At 39.6% G+C, this 20,160-nt stretch overlaps 1 protein-coding gene and 1 long non-coding RNA gene across 4 annotated transcripts in view; one reads left to right on the top strand and one right to left on the bottom strand.

Annotated features, from left to right (window-relative positions):
- Window positions 1–8,188: 8,188 nt before the first annotated feature.
- On the bottom strand, window positions 8,189–18,717 carry LOC139362355 (uncharacterized). Its single transcript, XR_011621122.1, has 3 exons — window positions 18,445–18,717; window positions 16,430–16,497; window positions 8,189–8,599 (listed from the first exon to the last, which is right to left on the bottom strand). It is a non-coding gene; the product is annotated as an uncharacterized lncRNA (long non-coding RNA).
- Window positions 17,982–20,160, top strand: part of LOC105486308 (tet methylcytosine dioxygenase 2) — a 131,515-nt gene continuing 129,336 nt past the window's right edge. For all 3 annotated transcript variants that reach the window (XM_011749142.3, XM_011749143.3, XM_011749145.3), the window contains exon 1: window positions 17,982–18,182. The gene's annotated coding sequence lies outside the window, so the exon portion shown is untranslated. The remainder of the gene's footprint in view (window positions 18,183–20,160) is intronic.

Here is a 20,160-nt window from a genome sequence, read left to right as displayed (position 1 = left end):
GCATATATACTATCCTGCTGGACAGGAGCAGCAGTAACCCCTTGTCCTGGCCTTGGGGCAAATTCCTTGGTCAGCCCTTCAGTCTCCTCTTGGATCTGTCTTTTGGGATTCCCCTGTTGCTTGTCCTTTATGGTCACAGCTGACAAAGGCACTGGGGATACCCACTTTCTGGTTATCATACCCTACTGATAGTGCTGTTTCTGTTGGTATAGGTTTAGGATCCTGACTGAGTATTGCCTCAGGGGTTGAGCAATCATAGTACTCAGTTATGGGTATTTGCATTTCTCTGGAAACCTCTGTTCCTTAAAAGTTTACTAAACTCTACAATCTGTTTCCAGTAAATTCAGTAAGTTTACAACAAAACTGAGTCAGTATTGCATTCCAATCCTTGATTCTAGATTCCAAATTTGTTGTTTCTGTATTCTAACAATTGGCCTCAGTGCTCTGTCTCCCCAGGTGGGCAGAATTCCTAGTTTTACTCATAGCTTCCAATTTTATTCTACTCTCCCCACCTTTGCTAACACTAAGTTTAGGTAAGAGTGAAGCAAAAATGCTTCTGATTCTTGGCTGGCTTGTCTATCAGGACAAGGGCTGAAAGGGTTGCTTTTAGTGTTTTTACTGCTTCCAGAGAAGCCAGCTTTTAATGCAGCTGTTTCTTGCATGTAGGACATCATTAAACTCTACAAAAAGGAACAAATACATTTCTGGGGCTTTTTTTCATATACCTCCTTTAATCTTCAGCCTCAGTAGAAATATGGTCTGAGCCCCAAGATACAAAAGATAGGTTAATCAACATCTGTGTCAATTTCTCAGCTAAAGAAAGAAGGGTCCTCATTGCCTCTTTACTACCTGAATTGAGGCAATTCTACATTTAAGGGTCTGTTACCACGCTTCAAATCTTGCACCATTTAAAAAATATACAAATCAGGATTCTTTCAGATCTAAGTGACTGAAAAAAACTCAAACCGGCTTGTTTGGTGAGAGAAATTTGCTGGTTCATAAAACTTAAAAGTTATGGAGTAGATCTGCTCAATGATATCAACTTGATTTCCGTCTTATCTCTCTGCTCCACCATCCTCTGTGTTGTCTACGCCATAGAAAAGGCATTTCCTTTGAGAAAATGAGTTTTTTCCTTCTGGCTGCCAGTAGTATTAGGTTTACATCCCATCACATCAGCATCCCCAGCAGAGAGGGAATACTTTTCCCCAACAACACAAGCAGAAGGCCCAGAACTAACTTTATTGGTTTTTATTGGCCTGGCTTGGGTTGTGTGTTTTCCTCTCTTAGTAATTTCTGTGGTGAAAGGAGGATTAATGTCAGATTGGTCAAGGCTGGATTAACACATGTCCAGTTTTAGGCCGGGCGCAGTGGCTCATGCCTGTAATCCCAGCACTTTGGGAGACCGATGGGGAGAATCACTTGAAGTCAGGAGTTTGAGACCAGCCTGGAGTTGCACCAACATGGTAAAACCCTATCTCTACTAAAAATACAAAAATTAGCCAGGTGTGGTGGTGCACTCCTGTAATCCCAGCTACTCAGGAGGCTGAGGCACAAGAACCGAGGAGGTGGAGGTTGCAGTGAGACAAGATTACATCACCGCACTCCAGCCTGGGTAACAGAGAAATACCCTCTTCCCCTTCCAAAAAAAATGCCCAGCTTTGAAGCTGAAGATAGACAACCTGAGCCCTGTGATTTGAAGGTAGGTTTTCCAAGGATAAATCATAGTGTTATTACTTGACAAAAGAGGGGATAGATCTTGAGTAGGTAAAACAATAACAATCTTTTAGAAGACTCAATGTGTCATATACGGCCCTGGATGATCTGACCCCTGCCTACCTTACCTGTCTTGTCTGAATGTAGTCTCCTGCTTACCCTTTGGGCTCCAGCCCCACTGGCCTTATGTCATTTCCCATTCTGCTTGTGGACATTCACATGGGCAATTTCCTCTGTGAAAAAGCAAAGCTCCTTTCTTCAGGTTTCATTGGATTGGTTCATTCTTACAAATTTTTCAAAGGTCAGCCCAACTATCACTTCCTCAAGGAAACATTAGGTTGACTCATAAACTGGCTTGTATCCCTCCTGTTATCATCCCCCAAAGTCTCCAAACCTTTCATTTGTATCTCTTACCATAATTGTAATTTAAGTATCTAATTGAGTAATTTTAGCTCCATGAGGACAAAATTTCTCTGTAAATTTAAAAATATGTTATTAGTGAGTGAATAAATGAAGGCATGAGAAAATGGGAAAGGTGAAGGGATACATAGGTGCTGAAAGTAATTACTTTGTTTTTCCCATTGATCTATTTCTGGATCTAGTTTTTCATCAACTCTCTCTTTCTTTTGTATACCAATACCAATATCTCCCACTGTGGGTTGTTCACTATTGTGTAACAGAGAAGATTAGTTGTAAAACATAACACTGCCATGAGGGTAATTTGAAGCACAACATTGTCTATTTCAGAAAATGAGCACTTTACACTGGTGCTCATCATCTGAAATGGATAAACCTAGGTGAAGTGCTAGTTCAGTGATTTACCAGCTCTTTTGAGACAGAGGCTGGCTCTGTCACCCAGGCTACAGTGCAGTGGTGCAATCTTGGCTCACAGCTCACTGCAACTTCCACTTCCTGAGTTCAAGCAATTCTCCTGTCTCAGTCTCCCAAGTACCTTGGATTACAGGTGTGTGCCACCACACCCAGCTAATTGTTTTGTATTTTCAGTAGAGATGGGATTTGCTATGTTGGCCTGGCTGGTTTCGAACTCCTTGCCTCAAGTGATCCACCTGCCTTGGCCTCCCAAAATGCTGGCATTATAGGCATGAACTACCATGCCTGGCCATTTACCAGCTCTTTGATTGCAGGAATTTATTTATTTTCTCTGAGCTTTTACTTACCTGTAAGCTGAGGATAATAATATTCACCTTGCATAATTCTTACAAGAATATGAAGGCAATACAGTCATACCTCAGAGATCTTGTGGGTTCAGTTCCAGACCATACCAATAGAGCAAATATCACAATAAAGTGAGTCACATAATTTTTTTTGTTTCCCAGAGGATATAAAAGTTAAGTTTACACTATTCCATAGTGTATGAAGTGTGCAATAGATTTACGTCTTTTAATTTTTGAATATTGCTAAAAAATGCAATCAACTGAACCTTCTGAAAGCCATGATCTTTTTGTTGGCAGAGGGTCTTGCCTCAATGTTGATGGCTGCTGACTGATCAGGGTGGGGGTTGCTGAAGGATGGATTGGCTGTGTGTGGCAATTTCTTAAAATAAGAAAATAATGAAGTTTGCTACATTGATTGACTCTTCCTTTCACAAAGGTTTCTCTGTAGCATGTGATGCTGTTTGATAGCATTTTATCCACAGAACTTCTTTCAAAGTTGGAATTAATCCTCTCAAACCCTGCTGCTACTTTATACACTCAGTTTACATAATATTCTAAATTCTTTGTTGTCATTTCAACAATGTTTATAGTGTCTTCACCAGGAGCAGATTCCATGTCAAGAAACCACTTTCTTTGCTTATCTACAAGTAACAACTCTTCATCTATTCAAGTTTTACCGTGAGATTGCAGCAATGCAGTCATATCTTCAGACTCTCCACTAATTCTAGTTCTCTTGCTGCTTCCATCACATCTGCAGTTACTTTCTACTGAAATCTTCAACTCCTAAAAGTCATCCTTGAGAGTTAGCATCAACTTCTTCCAAACTCCTGTTAATGTTGCTATTTTGACCTCCTTCTGTGAATCACAAATATTCTTAATGGCACCTAGAATGGTGAGCTCTTTCCAGAAGATTTTCAATTTACATTGTCCGGATTCATCAGAGGAATCACTATCTATGGTAGCTACAGGCTCACAAAATGTGTTCCTTAAATAAGACTTAAAAGTCAAAGTTACTCCCTGATCCAGGGGTTGCAGAAAGAATGTTGTGTTAACAGGTGTAAAAACAACATTATTCTCTTTGCACAAGCCTCCCAGAGCTCTTGGGTCACCAGGTGCATTGTCAATGAGCAGTAATATTTTGAAATAAATCTCCTTTTCATGGATAGTAGGTTTCAACAGTGGGCTAAAAATATTTAGTAAACCATGTAGTAAACAGATAGGTTGTCATGCAGGCTTTATTGTTCCATTTATTAGAGCACAAGCAGAGTAGATTTGGCATGATTCTAAAGGACCCTAGAATTTTCAGTATGGTAAACTGGCATTGGCTTCACCTAAAGTCACCAGCTGCATGAGCCCCTAAGAAAAGGGTTGGTCTGTCCTGTGAAGCTTTGAAGCCATGCATTGACTTCTCATCCCTAGTTATGAAAGTCCTAGATGATGTCCTCTTCCAATATAAGGCTGTTTTATCTCCATTGAAAATCTATTGTTTAGTGGCGCCAACTCCATCATTTATTTTAGCTAGATCTTCTGGACAACTTGCTATAGTGTATCCATGAGCACTTGCTGCTTCATTTTGTTCTTTTTTTTTTTTTTAATTTTTTTTTTGAGACAGAGTCTGGCTCTGTCACCCAGGCTGGAGTGCAATGGCATGATCTCGGCTCACTGCAACCTCTGCCTCTTGGGTTCAAGCGATTCTACCTCAGCCTCCTGAGTAGCTGGAACTACAGGCGTGCGCCACCATGCCCCACTAATTTTTATATTTTTAGTAGAGATGGGGTTTCACTATGTTGGCCAGGATGGTTTTGATCTCTTGACCTTATGATCTGCTGGCCTCAGCCTCCCAAAGTGCTGGGATTACAGGCATGAGCCACCGCGCCCGGCCTTCATTTTGTTCTTTTAAATTAAGGAGATGGCATATTTCCTCAAACTTCATGAACCAACTTCTCCTAGCTTTCAACTTTTCTTCTGCAACTTCCTTACCACTCTCACAGACTTAACAGAGTTGAGGATTGTTACAGCCTTGCTCTGGAGTAAGTTCTGGCTTAAGGGAATGTTGTGGCTGGTTTGTTCTTCTATCCAGACCAATAAAACTTCCTCCATGTCAACAATAAGGCCATTTTGCTTTCTTATCATTTGTGTGTTCACTGAAATAGCAGTTTCAATTTCCTTCAAAAACGTTTTCTTTTTTTGCATTCACCACTTGGCTAACTGATGTGAGAGGCCCAGCTTTCAGCCTGTCTTGACTTTTGACATGCCTTCCTCACTAAACTGAATCACTTCTAGCTTTTAATTTAGAGTGAGGTGTGCAACTCTTCCCCTTGAACATTTAGTGGCCATTGTAGGGTTATTACTTGACCTATATTTCAACATTGCTATGTTCTAGGGAATATGGAGGACCCAGGAGAAAAAGAGATAGGGAACAGCCAGTCAGCAGAGCAGGCAGAACACTTATTGCAATTAAGTTTGCCAACTTAGGTGGGTACAGTGTTGCACCCAAAATAATTACAATAGTAACATCAAAGATCACTGATCACAGATCAATATAACGGATATAACCATAATGAAACTGAGAATATTATAAGAATTACCAAAATGTGAAACAGAGAAATAAAGTGAGCACATGCTGTTGGAAAATGCACCAATAGGCTTGTTCAACTCAGGGTTGCCACAAACTTTCAATTTGTAAAAAGTGCAGTGTCTGTGATGTGCAATAAAATGGAGCACAATAAAACAAGATATGCTTGCATATTCTTTGTGCCCAGCACAAGCAATATTCTTATGATTATTCTTGGATCACAGAACTGTCACTGTAGTAGCAAGCATAGATTTAAAACCATAACCATCATTGTACATCACCCAGATGAAGGTCCTTTTGCCATTGTAAGAAACATGGCGGCCAGGCACCGTGGTTCACACCTGTAATCCCAGCACTTTCGGAGGCTGGGGGGGCGGGTGCAGATCATCTGAGGTCAGGAGTTTGAGACCAGCCTGGCCAACATGGTGAAACCCCATCTCTACTAAAAATACAAAAATTAGCCAGATATGGTGACAGGCACTTGTAATCCCAGCTACTCAGGAGGCTGAGGCAGGAGAATCGCTTGAATGTGGGAGGCAAAGGTTGCAGTGAGCCAAGATCGTGCCATTGCACTCCAGCCTGGGGACAACAGCGAGACTTCATCTCAAAAAAAAAAAAAACCCAGAAAACAATGAAGAAAGAAAGAGAGAAAGAAAGAAAGAGAGAAGGAAAGAAAAAAGAAAGAAAGAAAGAAAGAGAAAGAAAGAAAGAAAAAGAAAAAAGAAAAACATGGCATGGGAGGGGGAGGGCACAATGAAAATAACTATTTTAGTCTATGTCAGTAACTATGGAGACTATACACCAATTCTGGAGAGGCATGTGGTGAAAATTCCCTCAGGTCTTAGGATTTAATCTACATACTTACCTGAACCATATGAAGAAAACTTTACACTGAGTCAATTGGCTCTGGAAAACCAAAGAATTTCTGTGACTTGCTTCATTATGATACTCTTTTTATTTTAGTGGTCTGGAACCAAACCCATGGTATCTCTCATACTTTCTTATCAGACAGAAGAAATGTATTGAAACCATTCTCTTTTATTGATTAAGGCTGAAGGGGGTGAGGTTTGACGGGTTTAGTCCTTTGTAAGACCTCTCCTCTGCCTCAGCTTGTCAGTGGAGTGATTTTTTAAAAGACCCAGTTTTTCAGGGACTTTATTCAGTATGTTATCTTTTCTTCCCTTTAACTATGCACCTCAGTTTGCTCTCTCCCATTAGCATTTAGACATACTCAATTCTTTCCCATCTTAAAAAATTCCTTTCTCAATCTCACATCCCCCTGTAGCTACTGTGCTATCTCCTTCCTCCTCTCTGTAGCGAACATTCTTTAAATAGTCATCTGCACTCACTATCTCTACATCCTCACTTCCTGTTTAGCATTCAACCTCAGGCAATCTGGCTTCTGTCACCACTGCTCTTCTACTAAACCTCATTTTGCCAAGGATTGCAATGAATGCACCACCATCTATCCAAGGGATACTTCTTATTACTTGTCTCAGGTGATAATTCAGTAAGTATGTGGCCCTCTTAATGTTCTGTCAGGAAGCATTTCCTTAATTTGGCTCCCATAAAACCACACACTTCTGGGTTTCTCCTTTGGGGGCTCCTTCTCTTTCTCTCAACCCCAAGAGTGGTGTTCTGTTTCTCTTTTGGAGTTCCACTTTTCTTCTCCCTCAGTGTATGAGATTTTCTTCTTCAACTGCCATCTTTATGCTGATGATTCACAAATTTCTAACTCCAGTCTGGATCTTTTTTCTGAATTTCGATCTCAGATACCCACCTACTCACTGTGTAGCTCCTAATGGATGTCCTTCCAGTGCCTGAAACTTAACTTGTTCGTTGTGATTGTTTCTTCCCACAACCCCTAAACTGCTACTCCCATGTCCTTCTATCTTCTTTTTATCTCCAGTGAAAGCTACTACCAACCATTTTGTTGGCCAGGTCAGAAACCTGGGTGACATCCTCAATCCTGCGTCTGCCTCGCCCTGCTCCAAAGTAGTTACTGTGCTCCATTCCTGCTACTTCTGTTAATACTTCTGGATCTACCCATTTCTGTCTTCTCTATTATTGCCTAATTTCTCATCTAGACCACTCTAATTTTTCTACTCTCTCCTCACAGATGTCTTAGCCTCTGTTATTGTATTCTCTCAATCCACTTTCCCCACAGCAACTACAGAAATATTTTCAAAGCCCGAATCTAATCACTTTCTTCTCTTTTCAAATTATTGATTTCTCAGTCCACTTAAGCCAGCATCCAAACTCCTTACCATGATTTAAAGTAACCCTCATAATCTGATCCCTGCAAACTGCTGCATCCTAATAGTATGAACTCTTCCTCTTTACTTTCTATAAGTCTTTTGGAATTAATTTTATTTCATCAAACATGTCATGCTGTCTTATGTCTTTAATATAGATACAGTCGTTTATCTAAAGCAAGCACTTTCCTCTGACTTACCACTTGGCCTGAATAATTCCTATTCATCCTTAAGATCTCAGTTCAAATGTTACTTCCATGGAAAGATCTCCCTGAACCTACAGGATGAATATTAAGCACCCTTCTTATTGCATCCTGGCATACTTTTCTTCACATAACTCAAAATATAGAACAAGGCTGGGAAAATAGAGCATGAGAAATGCCACTACTAATGTGAAATAAGAATGAAGAACAAATATGTCATTCTTCCTTTTCTTTGGGAAAAAAAAAGACATTTATTTAGCATCACAATCAGACTATTACATTTAGCAATCAACAGTATGGGTGAAAAAAAAATCTACATTAAAACCCTTTGTTGGAATGCTTTACATTTTCCACAGAACAGAAACTAAAATACCCTGTTATACAATGAGTCACAAATACAGTCCTCAAGTTTTTTGCCCATATACATGAGTATTTGTCTAAAACATGTCTTCTTTGTAGCAGCTAGGCCCTGCCACCACTGTGCTTGGCTGAGTTCACAAATCTGTTGTAACCTGTAGCTTCCCTGTCATTCTTATAACACACTTGTGAGAGATGTTCTATGACAGAATTTCCATCTACTTAGGATCCTTCTGTATTTTGGGGATTTCCTGGGCAGACTTCCATGAGGATACAGTTTATTCTGTTTGCTTTTGGTCATGCACTGATTAAACTGTCTCTCTAGAATGTAGAAATCAAAACACAAATGACACATTAGTCTCTTAATATATCAACATAAACTATGATAAATTAGAAACTCGCATTTGAGCAACCATTTATGCAATGGAAAATGAGAAAAACAAGCCTTCATTTCTACATTTTTTTAAACAAAAAAATTCTGTAAATGTGTCCTGACTAGGTTAGATTTTATTCATCTCAAATTCTTTGGTAAGCTCCTCCCTCCTCTCAATTCATGGCACATACCTTTCAGGAGCGAAGCAATTCAAAAGTCCCAACTAAAAGTGGGACCTATAACGATTTCCCTTGTCACCTCACAGCTATGATTTTGAATTTTATAAATTACTACAAAAATTCACATCTTTCCCATTGGCTGCCACCAATAAAGTCTCTCAAAAGTAAAAATGTATGCTACCAAGTAAAGTAATTATTGTTTCCAAAAGCTAATAATTCTATAATAAATACATTCTACATTTGCCCTTTTTCTAAAGATATTGGATATGTAACAAAGCATTATTGCTTGGTAAGCAGCCTTGTTGGAGAACACTATTATTTGCCAGAATTATATGAAATTTGTCTTTTCATAAAACAGTTTAGAGCAAAATGTTTCACTCATTCCAGATTGTATTCATTAAGTTTCATTCTGAGTTTTTGTTTCATTAGAAAATAAGTGAATTTGAAACTCTAAACTAAATCCACCAAGCCCCATCCCCTCCAGCCTTAATCAATAAAAAGGGAAATTGCTTCAATAAATTTCAAATTTTTTTTTAAAAAAGATTTTTATAAAACTTTCAATTTATAAACTTCTGGTCCAATGGTTTTTTCTCATTACTTACACTTTCTCTCTCTCTCTCTCTCTCTCTCTCTCTCTCTCTCTCTCTCTCCTCTCTCCCCTTCATCCAAACATCTTTCTCAGTAGCTTTTGAGGGGAGAGAGCAAGGAAGAGCTCCAACATTTTGTCTTTCATGCCTTTGAATAACTTATTTTTTTCCTCAGAAATGCTTTTAGGGAACAGATTAACTTTCATCTCACATTTGGAATAAACAGAATTACTATCACAGTGGATGGCCTACTTTAAAAAAAAATACACAAAGCACTCTCTTCCTAAATGTTTCCTTTACTGTAGCATTCTCCTCTATCTGTGTGAGCACAGGCAAGGAATGAAAATGTATCAACCTGAGATACAATGTTACCAGTTGGTAAGAGCTTCTTTTCTGCCTTCAGGAAAGAATTAAAGTTGGCTTATTTCCCTTTAGTTTGTAGAAAGAATACTGAAAAAAACTTGAATTTGAGAATTTTTCACCTGCTTTGTCACCCTGGGCAAGTTCTTAATCTCTCTGACATGCTCCTTCATATATTAAACACATGTTCCCTGGTGTTAAAAAAATAAAATTCAATAAAGTGGAAATTATAATGGTCTTACCTGTTTTCAAGATTACTGTAAATACTAAATGAGATAATGCATTTTAAAAGTTTTTTGTAGGTTTTTAGTAGTGGAGGCTGGACTATAATCTTGGATCCTATCATATACTTATTGCCTGAGTTTAACACCTCCAATAAGTGTGTTTTTGGAGTTTCTCTTTCTAAATTTTTTGAATATCTATTTTTGACCTCACTACCTTTACCTTTACAGCAGTTCTCACTTATCAACATTATGACTTTACTGTTTCACCAATTTTAAATTTAGAGACTCTCTAGTTCTTGTTCATTAGTAGACAGTGTCTATTGACATTGTGTTACTAAAGGGGTTTCAGAAAACTTCCCTTCATTAAAATATATCATCATCACCCTAGGATCAGCATGTGCCTGACCACTAATCCATGCTAAAGAAACCCTTCTTCAATAGTTCTCACTTTCTTACCTCTTCCTATCCAGTCAAACTAGGGCCAGTGGTCATAAGATTTCAGAGAACCTCAATGAAATGCTCCTTTGGGATTTGTTTTTGCTATTCTGATGAATGGGTGTGTGTGTGTGTGTGTGTGTGTGTGTTTTCACCTTCTACCCTAGCCTGTCAGAAACCCCTGTTTTGTGGTCCCTGCTTGGATATAATTTATTCTCTTGAGGATACAAGTCATTGTGAAATGCAGAACAATTGCCTGGCAACCAACCCATGTTCACTTTAGAGGTATGCCTAATTACTAACAGATCAAGGAGGTTTTCTGCCAAATCATAATAATATTGTGCTCTGAGATATAACATAAGAAAACAAATTAAACAGAGGTTGGTAGTGCAGAGCTTCGCAGGAAACTACTTAGCCTCTCATGCTTCCACAGGCTTTGAGTTGGATCTAAGTCAGAGCTCAATTTTCCCACACATCTCCAGAAAATATGAAAACACACTTTAGAAGATTTGAAGAAAATTGGGTATCAACTAATAGCTACCTTACTTCCTTTTTAATTTGCCTTCTCCATATAGGGTGTCTGTAGGAAAGGGAATAATTTAACTTATTGGGGCCTAAAAATTGTTTAATCTCTATAGGTCTTCCTTCCAGGAATAATTGCATTAACTGTTAGCATGATGCCACATAATAACAACTCACACACTATTGCATGACGATTATTTTGGAAAAAGAAAAAAAATCATATTCAACTGGTCTGATTGCCAAGATTATAGGAATGGCTTAAAAACTTTAAAATTTTTGACAAAATTCTATCAGAATTTTCCCATGAGAACAACAACAACAAAACAGAATATTCTTCACACATGGAACTCAGGCAACTTCCAGTACTTCTTTCTCCCCACTGCTTCAGAGCATTGTTCCTGTTACTTACATTTCCCCCTAATCATTCTTATTCACTACTGATAATCTGAGTCATTCTTCAGCTGCTATTTATCTCTTCCTCAATTTTTAAACCTATCCTAAGAGAATTCAGAAATATTTAATCAATATGAAATATCAAAAGAGTTACAGGCAGCTTTGCAGGATCTTTGCAGAGAAAAGAGTTCCACTATACTAAAGAGAGATATACAATGTCTGTTCTTTGTCATGGGATGTTCTATGAAAGATAATATTGTGTGCCTATTAACTATTCATAATAGGTGTAAACACCAAATGTTTTTATTGCATTCTCACACATTAAGCTATCCCAGTGATTTTCAAGCACAGTTTGTACATCTCATTGTGAATCACTGGAAAAGTATTGTTACTCCTGCCCCGTCCCAGACCTCATTAATCAGAATCTCCAAGAGGCCTGTGGAGGTAGAGGAGTGGAACCTAGTCATGCATATTTTTCAAAAGCTCCGTAAATTAGATTTTATTTGTTTTCCCAGTTGAAAGGTTTGGTGCTATCCCATTCTGAGTATTTTATTAATATCACCAAAGACCCATGTCCGATTAACGATTTCAGTAGATGGCGCTCTTTCCACCTGCCAGCTTCCTCGCTTGGCGCAATGAACCCTAAGTCATTCATAAAAGTCAAGGGCAGGTCAAAGGTGTGATTCCATGCCAATATTGAAAACATACACTAGAACTTACCTTTGCAAACCAATTGTTAGTCAGTTAAGACACATGTTAAAGTGGTTGTGGGGAAGGGGTACAGTATCACATTTGCTTATTACATGAATGTAATTATTCTTCTGAAGATTTCAAGAATGTCAACTTCCTGGCACAAAATTAGAAACTAAAGAAACAGAGTAGAAAGCAATGATTTTTTTATATAAAGTAGAGATTTAGACAAAAGAGGTTTCTTTTAATATGAGAAAGACATAGGAAATACTGATGTTATTGCTATAAAACATACTGTATGAAAAGCATATCATGGGGCAAACATAGATGTCTGTATCTGCCAAATTGGGAAACAATACCAGGTAGCCTGCAAGATCATCAGCTTTAGAGTCAGCTAACCCTGATTGAGAAAATTCAATTATTCCCGCTATTTTATCCCAACCAAGTTACTCATCCCTTAATTCTCAACAAGATATTACCTACTTTACTTGGTTATAATAAGCATTAAATTAAAAGAGATAATGAATGTAAAAGAATTAGTTCAATGCTTGGTGCATAACCAGTATTTAACAGACAAAATTACTTTCGGAGTACTAAGTAAATGTAGGTGCTGAGTTTTTAATTTTTTAAGTAGCAAAGGACAATAGAAAATTACCATGAGGTTTTGAAGGGAAGATTCCTTTATCAGTCAGTACTAATAATGGTGAGAAAAAAATTAGAGGAAGATAAGCAGGAAACAAACTGAAGGTTAGCTTTGGTATAATAAAAAAAGCCTAAACCTTAATTCACAAAATCTAGATTGGTAAGGATGTCTGACCCTAAGTAAATCAATTAATCTCATCTTTAATATTTATATGATGGAAATTACATTAAATAAATCGCTTAACCTCACCTTTAATATTTATATGATTGAAATTACATTAAATGCCATTTTTAATATGACATGATTTTGAATATTAAGTCATAATAATGTACATAAAATGCCAAAAAACTATAGAGTCCTATAAAATGGTGCTGAGGTAATTATTAATAGTTAAATTTTATTGATTATTGAAATTCATCATTGAAGTTAAAAATTATTCTTTCAACATAAAATGAGATACTAAGTGAGTTACTAAATTTGGATGAGGACAAAAAGAGCAGTTACTGGATTGTGAAGTCAGAATTTATAAAGAGAAAAAATATTCCCTAAAATTGTGAGAGATTGGTATTAGCAATATTTGCAATAATTGTGGAGTAATTTCCATAATGTTGTCTCACTAATGATTCTAATATTCTTTCATTTTCTTTTTGAGACAGGGTCTCGCTCTATCACCCAGTCTGGAGTTCAGTGGTGCAATCATGGCTCACGTGGCTCACAGTCTTGAATTCCTGGGCTTAAGTGATCCTCCCTCCTCAGTAATATTCCTTCTATAATGCCTTTGCCAATACTTTTCAGTTTATCTTATATTCTACTTTGCCCCATTAAATTAGTACACACATTGGATAGTTCCTGATTTCATTAATTTAATACTAATTTTCTTTATATAATTTGAAAATTTTAAAGAAACATACAAATTATATTAAACCAATGAAATATTAATTAATTAAATATTATTTAAATTAATTATTTATGTTAATATTAGCTAAATTAATATTAAATTAATTAATGTTAATTAAATATTTCATTAGTTTAATATAATTTGTATTTTTTCTTAAAATTTTTCAAATTATATAAAGAAAAATTAACCAGATAAAATCAGATTAGGAAAAAAGTAAGTAGAAATCATGAGATTCTATCGAGACTCTCATAATATTATAATCCCTGGGTTTAGACAATAATTTTTATTAATAATAATTTATATTAATAAGCTAAAGTATTATATCTCAATATTTAATCTATTGGAGACTGTTAAAACTTAGTATTCTGTGTTAAATATGTACCTATATATAAAGTGTAGTAATGTAAACAAAGAAAATAAATAAGAAAGCTTCTTCACCGCAGTGACTGCTATGCTGTTTGATAGTCAACTGTCTTTTAAGCATGCAGAGAATCTTTATGTTATACTTTAGAAACATGTTTTTGGAGATGGGAAACAACAGGTCATGATTTTGTTTTTGTTAAACCACTACAATTTTTTCAAAGCAGTGTATATCACAACTATTTCTCTGTGTTGAAGAGAGTATCAAGTCCTTAAAGAAAAATATAATCCCAGAACTTTGGGTAGCCGAGGCGGGCGGAGCACGAGGTCAGGAGTTTGAGAGCAGACAGGAGAATTGCTTGAACCCGGGAGGCGGAGGTTGCGGTGAGCAGAGATCACGCTACTCACTCCATCCTGGGCGACAGAGCGAGACTCCGTTTCAAAAAAAAAGAAAAAAAGAAAATGCCCTGCCCTGCCCTGCCCTGCCTTGCCTTGCCTTGTCTTTTTTTTTTTTTGAAACGGACTCTCGTTCTGTAGCCCAGGCTGGAGTACAATGGCGCGGGCTTGGCTCCCTGCAAGCTCCGCATCCCGGCTTCACCCATTCTCCTGCCTCAGCCTCCCGAGTAGCTGGGACTACAGGCGCCCGCCACCATACCCGGCTAGAAAGAACATTTTTTAGTCTGCAGGAGGGGAGGAAATGAAGAATGCACCTATTACTTTTGCGTTAGTACAACATTAAAAAAAATTGCATTGTAAAGCAAACTACCATCATCAGCTCTTTAATGGACAGCAGCAGACAGGAAACTGCCTTCACCCTAAGAGACTTAAAGACTGAGAACTGAGTTAGATAGCAGGTGCACAGGCCAATCAAGTCAATTTTCTAACACAGAGTAGCATGTTGTGGAACTTGTTCTATTAGTCTTTTTTCTCCATTAAGGAAGCAAGGATCTCTCTATATGGAAGCAGTGCTATTTCTAGTTTGAGGGAAAAAAAATGGTAAGGAATTTGATAATTAATTGTTCTTTAAACAGCAAATTATATTTTAAACATACATTTTCCACACCTATAGGAGAAGGAATCTCAAGAATGCACACGATTAATAAAAGCTAGCTCTGAATTACCCATACAAGCGCACACTGCGTTCAGTAAACAACTGATTATGCAAACTATATCCTTTCTTTCCCAGAAATAGCAACTAAGGAAGAAGTTTTTAAAATCAAAAAAAGAAAAAAAAAACAACTAAAATTTTTATACTTGAAGGCCTTCAGAATTTTATTTCCTTTTGCTGTTGAAAGGTCATAACAGCCAAGAGGAGTAATGTATTTTATTTTAAATTTCAAAACGTCATGATGGTTAAGGGTAGAGTGGAGGTGCAGAGAAAGAAGTTGGCAAGAAAATGTTCAGGGCCTGTTGTAAAACCAACTGCAAGCCAAATATGATTCCAAATAGGCAAGAACAACCTGTTACAACAGAGAGCAGTTTTCAAAGAAGAAACGAGAAGGAGGTGACCTGAAAGATCATTTGCCAAATATAACTAAAGGAACATGCGGATACTTTTATATTAAACACATGTTAATATAATATTTTCCATACATTATTAAATGCAAGAAGATATATAATTATATAATCAGAAACAAAATAACTCCTAGAAGTAAATGGTTTGTTATTGTAGTAGTAATAACTACCTGGGCACTTACCTAGTGCTCTTATTAAAAACTCACCACAACCCTCATGTCTTACAGGTTGTTCAACAGATTAAAATAGAAACCGATACCGACAGACTTAAGTAAAATGCACAAGGTCACACTGGAAAAGATAGAGTTAAGGGTCACTTAGCTCTGTAAAACTCCAAAGCCCATGTTTCAACTCTACAATCTGTGCACTACATAAATGTATGTCGTGGTCTTGAGAGAACTTTATTTCCTGGACTTGAAAAATAAGTCACAAGCCGAGCGCGATGGCTCACGCCTGTAATCCTGAGGCGGGCAGATCACCAGGTCAGGAGCTCGAGACCAGCCTGGCCAATATGGTGAAACCGCGTCTCTATTAAAAACACAAAAAATAGCTGCGCGTGGTGGCGCGCGCCTGAGAGGCTGAGGCAGAAAAACCGCTTGAACCCGGGAGGTGGAGTTTGCAGTGAGCGGAGATCGCGCCCCTGGACTCCAGCCTGGCTGACAGCGCGAGACTCTGTCTCAAGAAAGAAAGAAAACAAAAGAAATAAATAAAGAAAGAAAGATCACAAAGAACTTTCCAACAGCTTGGATTTTAGAGTGTATTAACAATTGCCAAGACCTAAGTGACACTTTAGTGTACAGCTAGAAAACATGGAATGACATTCCCATAAACATGAAATGTTTAAGGGAAAATGTACTATTTTCCTTAGTTTGTGCAAAATCTGAAATCTGAGTCAACTTTGTTTCAAAATGGAACAAACAATGTTTGATTGGACACACTAAACATTCTTATTAGCAACAATGCGACACTTACAAGGAGTTCCCTTTTTTACACTCTTCGAAGAGGAAATATTTCGATTTCGTAAAATTAGAGCTTCACTTCTAAAGAAAGATAAAAAAAAAAAGTGTGGTTACACAATGTAACTAGTATTGACTTAAGGGTACTGTGATCACTATGCAGTGATCCCATAAAAGATGTGACCAAAATACTTACTTACAAGTTGAACGTCAGTCATGTGACAACATGTTAACGATGAAGGGAATATTTCAAAAACTACTATCTGACATAATATGATTCTTACGATGATTCATAGGGGCTTTGTTCTTCATCTCATCTTCAACCAAAAAGTTGATGATTAGAAAAAAGAGCATTAGAATGGAAGTAACACTACTCGACAATAGAGAAAAACTCCGGTCAAAGGAGGAGCATAGTTATAGAGCTCCGAATGTCAGGGAAAATCAAGCATCCGTCATTCGGAATTAGCTCTGTATCGGTCGGTTTCTTCGTTACTTAATCGTACGGGTGGAAACTACTTCAAAGTAGAGGCTCTTAAGAGAGGTAACTTAAGCATTTGAAAGTGCAGGTTTATTTCCTCCTAGCGAGAGAAGGAGAGGGTCACTCGTGAGAAACCCATCTTGAATCTGTGAGACGCCCCCTTCTACTCAGCCCACGTGGCTAAAGTAAACAGAAGGTGGGCCGGGGCGGGGAGAAACAGAACTCGGTCAATTTCCCGATTTGTCGGGTCTTTAAAAATACAGGCCCCTAAAGCACTAAGGGCATGCCCTCGGTGAACCGGAGGAGCGCTTCTGCTGAATGAGATTAAAGCGACAGAAAAGGGAGAAGATAGCGCCGGCAAGGGGATCTAAAGGGAGATAGAGACGCGGGCCTCTGAGGGTAAGGTGGGCGCAAGCGGGTGTGTGGTGCGGAGAGAGGTGCCAGTGGATGGAGGCGGGGGCCAGTGCGAGGGCACGTGCGGATACACTCTCGAGGAGGTGGATGCGCGCAGGGGCGTGTGCGCGGGACCTCGAAGTGGTGGTGGAGTGCAGACTAACAAAAAGTTTCAAAGGGAAATCTTGGATGTCACGTCCTTGTCCAGGCACCCATGCCATCCCATCCTCCCACCTCGCCCCGACCTTCGCGCCTGCACTGCGTTTTCTCCCGGGGGTGGAGACCCGCCGAGGTCCCCGGGGTCCCCGAGGGCTGCACCCTTCCCCGCGCTCGCCAGCCCTGGCCCCCGCCCCGCGCTCATCCGGGCGCACCACTCCCTCCGCGCCACTGCACGGCGTGAGGGCAGCCCAGGTCTCCACTGCGCGCCCGGCTGTACGGCCCCAGGTGCCGCCGGTCTTTGTGCTGGACGCCCGGTGCGGGGGGCTAATTCCCCGGGAGCCAGGGCTGAGGGCCCCAGGGCGGCAGCGCAGGCCGGGGCGGAGCGGGAGGAGGCCGGGGCGGAGCAGGAGGAGGCCCGGGCGGAGGAGGAGAGCCGGCGGTAGCGGCAGTGGCAGCGGCGAGAGCTCGGGCGGCCGCCGCCGCCTCCTCGCGAGCGCCGCGCGCCCAGGCCCCGCTCGCATGCGAGTCACGTCCGCCCCCTCGGCGCGGCCGCCCCGAGACGCCGGCCCCGCTGAGTGATGAGAACAGACGTCAAACTGCCTTATGAATATTGATGCGGAGGCTAGGCTGCTTTCGTAGAGAAGCAGAAGGAAGCAAGATGGCTGCCCTTTAGGATTTGTTAGAAAGGAGACCCGACTGCAACTGCTGGATTGCTGCAAGGCTGAGGGACGAGAACGAGGTCAGAGCGCTTCTCTTATGCCGCGAAACTCTCCCTTTCCTCTCCCCTTCGCTTTTTCTCGGGCTTCCAGGGACTGGGGAGCAAACCCTGTAGTGTCACCCACAAATACCAAGAGGGAAGAGGGAAGCTTCACAAATTACTGGAGCCTCTTCAACATGGCTGACAAATATAGTTTTAATTCCCTATACCCCTTTTAAACCTGTAGTTCTGTGTGCTCTTCTCTCCTCCTAATGCTCGTCCCTTCCTCACCCAGAGAACTTACCTTTGTGCCTCCGACGAGCCGGTTTCCCGGCCTTTTAATCCGCAGAAAAGTGATTTTTAAATTTGCTTTCCTTTCTAAAATAGTTCAGCTTTGGGGGGCACTACTTTTCCCTTTAATCCTCTGCCCCCGTTTCTCTCGTGTGAGTGAAACGACTCTCCCGTTTATCCTGAACAACCTCAGAGAGAACACTGATACGGTGTTTTTCTACCCTTTTATCAGCTGTAGGGTCTGGGTCTGGGTTGGTGTCTGCCTCCTCCTACCTCCTTATCCCCCTTTAGGGGGCTGTACGAAGTGAATGTCACAGGGAGTGGAATTAGAGTACACTGAGTGGGGTTTTGTGTGTGTGTGTGTGTTTTTTTTTTTCTTAAGTCCGCGCGTTTTGTTAGCGGCGCTGAGTGAAAGAGGAAAGAATAGTTTCTCCGGTTCCCCAAACAAGACCAGAACTCACTTTTCTCAAGGTACATAAGTCTGCGCTGGGCTGAGCCTTCCAGCCTGGGGTATGTATGTAAGAGAATTTATGGACAAATCTGTGTCCCGGCTTTGTGCTTCTCCCGAATCAGCTTCGTTTGGTTCCTTGGTAAGTGACAGGCAGACACAAAGGCAGGCGCAGGCCCGGGGAGGGGGCGGGAGGGGGTGGGGAGCGCAGCGTTGAGAGTTGCAAGACTGCAAGGTCAGGGGCGCCGAAAGAAATGAAACCCAGTCCCAGCAAAGAAGTGAAGAGCAGATTTGTAACAGTCCCATCCAAATTTTTCTTTTGGCCTCTCTCTTTGGTCTTTCATCTCTCTGCCTTTCTCTCTGTGTCCCCTCTCTTTTCTTCTCTCTCATACACACACACACACACACAGGCACGCACAGACTCCTCGCATCTTGCTGAATCTTTTCACTGGGACTGCTTGTCTAGTTTTATTAAGCTAACAGGGTTTCTATGGAGAGTTTTCTACCTATGACATAATAAAGTGTGGCCTAGATAGACTCCTGGAAAGGCCGCAAATGAAATATAAGTGTTACTTGCTGGTTATTCCCCTCATGATATACTTTTAATTACATTGAGTTCTCCCTTCTTCATCTAATGTTTGGGAATTGAGAAAAGGCTTATTTTCCAGCGGTAAAATTTAGTGAAATATTTATATATTTTACCTGTTTAGGGAGTGGAATACATTCATGAATTTAATATCTCAAATCACACATTGTGCTTTTTCGCCTTCAATCAGGGATTATAATGGGAAACCTACATTCAAAGATATTCATCAACAAATGATCCAACATAGAAATAAGATTGTATCTTAAAGGAAGTTGGGATTCACAGAGAAAAGACATTGGTTTGGTTTGGTGTAAGACTGGTGGTATTGTTGCCTGGCTAATGAAATCATTACATTTGCATTTTAATGGAAAGTTGAAATACTAAGGGGAGTTATGTTCTTTTACATGTTTGTATATGTGCTTAATAATGTTTGGAATAGAATATAAATTTAAACACAATAAATATTGATTTTTAAAATGTTAAGCAGAGAACTGTTACTGAAGGGTTGGATAATCAAACTGAAGTTTAGAAGACAATTTATAGGATTTAAAAAAGGATAGAAGGAAAAACACAATAACAGACATTTCTCCATAAGTCGAATTTGCAAAACTATTTGTCCTTGATAGTTCACTTTGTAATTTTCTGTTATGATCTTTGTTAATTTCATGTAGTTAAGTTTGCTTTAATCATTGATA

The sequence above is a fragment of the Macaca nemestrina genome, chromosome 3 (assembly GCF_043159975.1).
Source record: "Macaca nemestrina isolate mMacNem1 chromosome 3, mMacNem.hap1, whole genome shotgun sequence".
Taxonomy (NCBI): Eukaryota; Metazoa; Chordata; class Mammalia; order Primates; family Cercopithecidae; genus Macaca; species Macaca nemestrina.
This window is presented reverse-complemented; position numbering and strand designations above follow the sequence as displayed.